Genomic DNA, 5,757 nt, shown 5'->3' with positions numbered 1-5,757 from the left:
TGCATTCACAATTATTCAAATTTTCTTAGACTTCTTCTCCGCTTGTGCTGTACAGTTTATGATCATTGCGATAAATAATATAAAGTCCACCTTTTTAACATGCAGCATTTCACTATCCCTCGGTTGATGGGAAACCTTCACTGGTTGTGGTGGCTCCACTACAATTGTTTTTCCCCCACCACCCATTCCTTCAAATGTTCTCATCGCCTCCAGATATAAGACACGCTGGACACTCCTTACCCTTGCCACCTCATTCTCCTTCACCCTAACAAGGCACTCCAGGAATTCAGGAGCATGTTTGCCTCCACAGTTGCAGCATTTCACTTCATCTGGCATACGATACTCTTCCCTTCTGCACACACTTGACACATTACCAAATCTTTCTCATTTATGACACTGAAGGGACTTGTGCACAAAAGCTCTTACAGAGTATCTCATGAATCCTAACTTTATATGAGAAGGGAGAGACTATTCATCAAAGAACCGTTGCATGGATGAAGTTAATTTATTTTCTCCATCCACCATAAAGGTCAGTCGACATGCACCAACCACTCCATCGATGTCTTCAGTAATATCCTCTGCCTTTTTTTCTTGCACCACCCCAGAAATAACCCCCTTCATAGGTGCCCTGCTACGAAAATCCATACAGGAAACATTCCACCCCGATATCTTTTTGAGTCTTAAAACACGCTTACTCTGCTCCGCAGACACACAACAAATCTAAATAAGACCACTTCTTGTGACTCTCACTGACTCTACACTTTCCATCTTGTTTGGCCTTTGATATCCATAGGTTGGCACTTTTTTTTACACGGAACCTCCTATGTGAGTAAATGCAGCAGTAGGCCTAGAACTTCCATCGTCAACTAAGTAAAATCCATAGGTCTAAAGCCAACAAATAAAAACAGTAGAAAATATGATGAAAATTCTAGTTCTTTCAATCACATTCATCTCTCTACTCCGCCTGTCTGCCTCCGTTTCAATCTGTCTTGACTTGAGCTTGTCACGGTTTACTAAGCCAGAACCCAGAAGCAGACCAGGACAAGGTAAGTGGTGTCAAAAGGTGAGTGTTTATTTACTGAACCAAGGGTGAAGGGAAATAATCCAGGGAACAGAGCGGCGGCGTGGAGGAGTTGTAGAGGGTCCAGTGGTTGATCCGATGATGGCTCGGCAGCCGCCGACCATCAGGCAGAGGTTGGGTAGAGGTTCCGGACGAGTGACTGTGGGGAGAACAAAAACGGAGGTAAGTACCAGGCAGGTCAACAGGGTGCAACAAAACAACAAAAACTAACTCTAGTACTGAGGCTGATACGCCGGCAAAACATACTGTTCATGGCTAACGATCCGGCAGGAACTGGATGTTGGGCCAGACCCTAAGAAGGGTGATGATTAGGCCCAGGTGTGCCGATTGCTGATGGGAAGCAGGTGCGGAAACAAGCGCGCTCCCCGGAGCGTTCCCGAACCCTCGGGAAACAGGAGCTACGACCAGAAACACTCGTCACCAGACAGGACCCGACTCAGACCGCCGGGATCGTTACAGTACCCCCCCTCCGACGAACGCCACCGGGCGGACTCCCGGAGCGCCAGGATGGAGGCGGTAGAAGTCCCTGATGAGATCCGGATCTAGGACCTGTCGCCGCGGAATCCAACTCCTCTCCTCAGGACCATACCCCTCCCAGTCCACGAGATACTGGAAACCCCGGCCCCGCCGTCGGGAATCCATGATGCGCCGCACCGTGTAGGCAGGACCACCTCCGATCATCCGAGGAGGAGGAGGAGGAGGCGGAGGAGGCAACAGAGGACTGAGGAGGACAGGCTTGAGGCAGGAGACATGAAAGGTGGGATGGACTCTGAGCGTCCTCGGTAGTTTGAGTCGAACTGCCACTGGATTGATCACCTTCTCCACCACAAACGGACCAATGAACTTCGGTAACAACTTCCTAGACTCAGTCCGTAACGGAAGATCCCGTGTGGCCAACCAAACCCTATCTCCGATGGTATAGGTGGGAGCGGGGATCCGGCGACGATTCGCCTGGAGCTGATACCGGTCCGAACCTCTAAGGAGTGCCTTTCTGGCCCGATGCCAGGTCCGGTGGCAACGACGAATGTGGGCCTGAACAGAAGGCACTGAGAGCTCCTTCTCCTGAGAAGGGAACAGGGGAGGTTGGTAGCCATACAGGCACTGGAAGGGAGACATCCCAGTGGCAGATGTAGGGGAGAGTATTGTGGGCATACTCAACCCAAGGCAACTGAGAGGCCCAGGAGGTGGGGTTGGAAGAGACCAGACAGCGTAGCGTGGATTCCATCTTCTGGTTGGCTCTCTCCGCCTGACCATTGGATTGGGGGTGAAAACCAGATGTGAGACTGACTGTAGCTCCAATGGCCGAACAGAAGGACTTCCAGACAGCAGAGGTAAACTGAGGGCCACGGTCGGAAACGATATCACTGGGCAAACCGTGGACCCTGAAAACCTCCCTAACCAGGATCTCGGACGTCTCCGAGGCAGAGGGAAGCTTGGCAATCGGCACAAAGTGGGCGAACTTGCTGAATCTGTCCACGATAGTCAGAACGACCGTGTTCCCCTCAGAAGCGGGCAACCCCGTGACGAAGTCCAGGGCCAGATGCGACCATGGACGCCGGGGAATAGGAAGGGGGTGAAGTAGTCCAGAGCTGGGCCGATTGGTACTCTTATTCTGCGCACACACTGGACAGGCAGCAACAAAACCCCGAGTATCCTCGGCCATGGCAGGCCACCAAAAACGTCTGCGAAGAAACGCCATAGTCCGAGCCACGCCAGGGTGACAAGCCATCTTACTGGCGTGGGACCACTTGAGAACAGCAGGACGAACCGACTCAGGCACAAACAACCGACCGGGTGGACCGTTACCGGGACCGGGCTGAGTCCGAAGGGCCGCCAGCACCTCCTCCTCAATCTTCCACATGACTGCTCCCACGACGCAGTTCCGGGGGAGAATAGTCTCGGTCTTGGACCCACTCTCCTCCGTCTTGGAGAACATCCGGGACAAGGCGTCCGCCTTGCCGTTCTTAGACCCAGGTCGGAACGTCAGGACAAACTTGAATCGTCCGAAAAACAACGCCCACCTGGCCTGGACGGGAGTTGAGACGTTTCGCCGATTGCACGTAAGCAAGATTCTTGTGGTCAGTCCAGACAATAAACGGTTGCTCCGCCCCCTCCAACCAGTGGCGCCACTCCTCCAAGGCAAGTTTCACCGCGAGAAGCTCCCGGTTACCCACATCGTAATTCCTCTCCGCAGGTGAAAGGCGACGAGAGTAGTAGGCGCAGGGATGGAGTTTACTGTCCGTGGAGCATCGCTGCGACAGGATGGCGCCAACTCCCACATCAGACGCGTCCACTTCAACAACGAACTGACGGGCCGTGTCCGGTTGAGAGAGAATCGGTGCGTTGGTGAATCGCCTCTTCAAATCCAGAAACGCTCGATCCGCCTCCGGATTCCACTTGAAGGTCCTGATGCTGGAAGTCAAGGCAGTTAATGGAGCGGCCACACGGCTGTAATCCCGGATGAATCTGCGGTAGAAATTCGCAAACCCCAAAAATCTCTGGAGCTGCAATCTCGTACCGGGCTGGGCCCATTCCAGAACCGCTCTAACCTTCTCCTGGTCCATCCTAATCTCTCCCCTGGAGATGATGTACCCGAGAAAGGATGTTGTGTGGGCGTGAAACTCGCACTTCTCGGCCTTCACGAACAGGCGATTCTCCAACAATCGCTGCAGAACCTGCCGGACATGCTGGACGTGGTCGGTAGGTTCCTTCGAGAAGATCAGAATGTCATCCAGGTAAACAAACACGAAGAGACCGATCATATCTCTCAGGACGTCGTTCACCATACTCTGGAATACCGCTGGAGCATTGGTCAGTCCAAACGGCATCACCTGATACTCGAAGTGCCCCATCGGTGTATTGAAACCCGTCAACCACTCGTCCCCCTCTCTGATCCGGACCAGGTGATACGCATTGCGTAGGTCTAACTTGGTGAACACCGTAGCACCCTGTAAGGAGTCGAAGGCAGAACTCATCAAGGGCAGGGGATACTTGTTCTTGACCGTGATGTCATTCAACCCCCGATAGTCAATACATGGTCGAAGAGAGCCATCCTTCTTACCCACAAAGAAGAATCCTGCCCCCAGGGGTGATGACGAGGACGAACGAGACCAGCAGCTAGGGACTCCTTGATGTAGGTCTCCAACGCCTCACGTTCAGGTCGGGAGATACTGTATAACCTTCCCTTGGGGTAGACAGCTCCAGGGACCAGGTTGATGGCACAATCATATGGTCGGTGGGGAGGGAGTGACAGAGCCTTCTGCTTACTGAAAACCTCCCCAAATCGTGATATGTCTCGGGAACCAGGGACAAATCTGGAGGTTTAGCCTCAATCACCTGACTGGGAACCGAATGGGGGCAGGCAGTCTTGAGACAGTTAGCATGACAATCCAGGCTCCAACTCGTTACCTTGCCCGTCACCCAATCGAACGTGGGATTGTGTTCCTTCAGCCAGGGGTATCCAAGGACCAGAGGAACATGGGAAGACGGCAGAATGAAAAAATGAAATCATCTCAGAATGATTCCCTGACAACCGCATCTTAACCGGTTCAGTCCTCATCGTGATACGTGCCAGACTACTGCCGTTCAGAGTGGTCGCTTCAATGGCTTCCGGCAATTGCTCCTTGGAAAGCCCCAGCTGTTCCACCAACTCGGCATCAAGAAAGCTTCCATCGGCACCTGAATCGATAAAAGCGTTAAGCGCTAAGCTCTGATTCCTGTTCACAAGGGTAGCCGGGAAGCGGGGTCTGACAGAGGTACTGAGAGGTTGAAACTGGCTCGCTAAAAGTCCTCCCAACTTTAGCGAGCCGGGCAGTTTGACGACCGCCGGGAACAAGTGGAGATGTAATGTCCCGAGCTACCACAGTAGAGGCAGCAGTTGGTCTTACGTCTATGTTGACGCTCCTCCTTGGTTAACCCGTGCCGCCCCACTTGCATGGGTTCCGAATCGGGAGAGAGGACCTCTCCACTAATCCACTGTGGTGGAGAATGATCGATGTGTTCTGGTCCACCACCCGACCCGACTGGGAACTGAGAAACTGATCGATTGGACGGACCCCATTGCTTCTCCCTCCTTCGCTCTCGGACTCGATTATCCACCCGAATGGACAAGGCTACCAAGCTGTCCAGGTCACTAGGCTCCGGATAGGAGATCAACTCATCCTTGAGCTGCTCCGACAGACCCTGGTAAAAGGCCGCTTGCAGAGACTCCTCGTTCCACCCACTCTCCACAGCCAACGTCTTGAACTCAATCACGAAGTCGGCCACGCTGCGAGTTCCTTGGCGAAGCGAAAACAGGCGCCTAGCTGCGTCCCTCCCTCGGACGGAATGGTCGAAGAGCTTCCTCATCTCGGTCGTGAACCCCTGGTATGAAGCCATGCAGGGATCCTGTCGTTCCCAAACGGCTGAAGCCCACTCCAGCGCACGACCACGCAGCAACTCAATCACAAAGGCTATCCTAGCCTTGTCTGTGGCATAAGAGTAGGGCTGTAGATCGAACACTAGTCCACACTGCATAAGGAAGGAACGGCATCTTCCCAGCTCCCCCTCATATTTATCCGGCGTCGGAACCTTGGGCTCACGGATGGCCACAGCTTCAGAAGCGGCAGGCGAGATGGATGAAACCGGTAGTGGATCCTCCACCGGCCACTTGCGTTGGTTCTGGACCTCCGTCAGAC

Source organism: Coregonus clupeaformis, chromosome 2 (assembly GCF_020615455.1).
Source record: "Coregonus clupeaformis isolate EN_2021a chromosome 2, ASM2061545v1, whole genome shotgun sequence".
Classification (NCBI taxonomy): Eukaryota; Metazoa; Chordata; class Actinopteri; order Salmoniformes; family Salmonidae; genus Coregonus; species Coregonus clupeaformis.
This window is presented reverse-complemented; position numbering follows the sequence as displayed.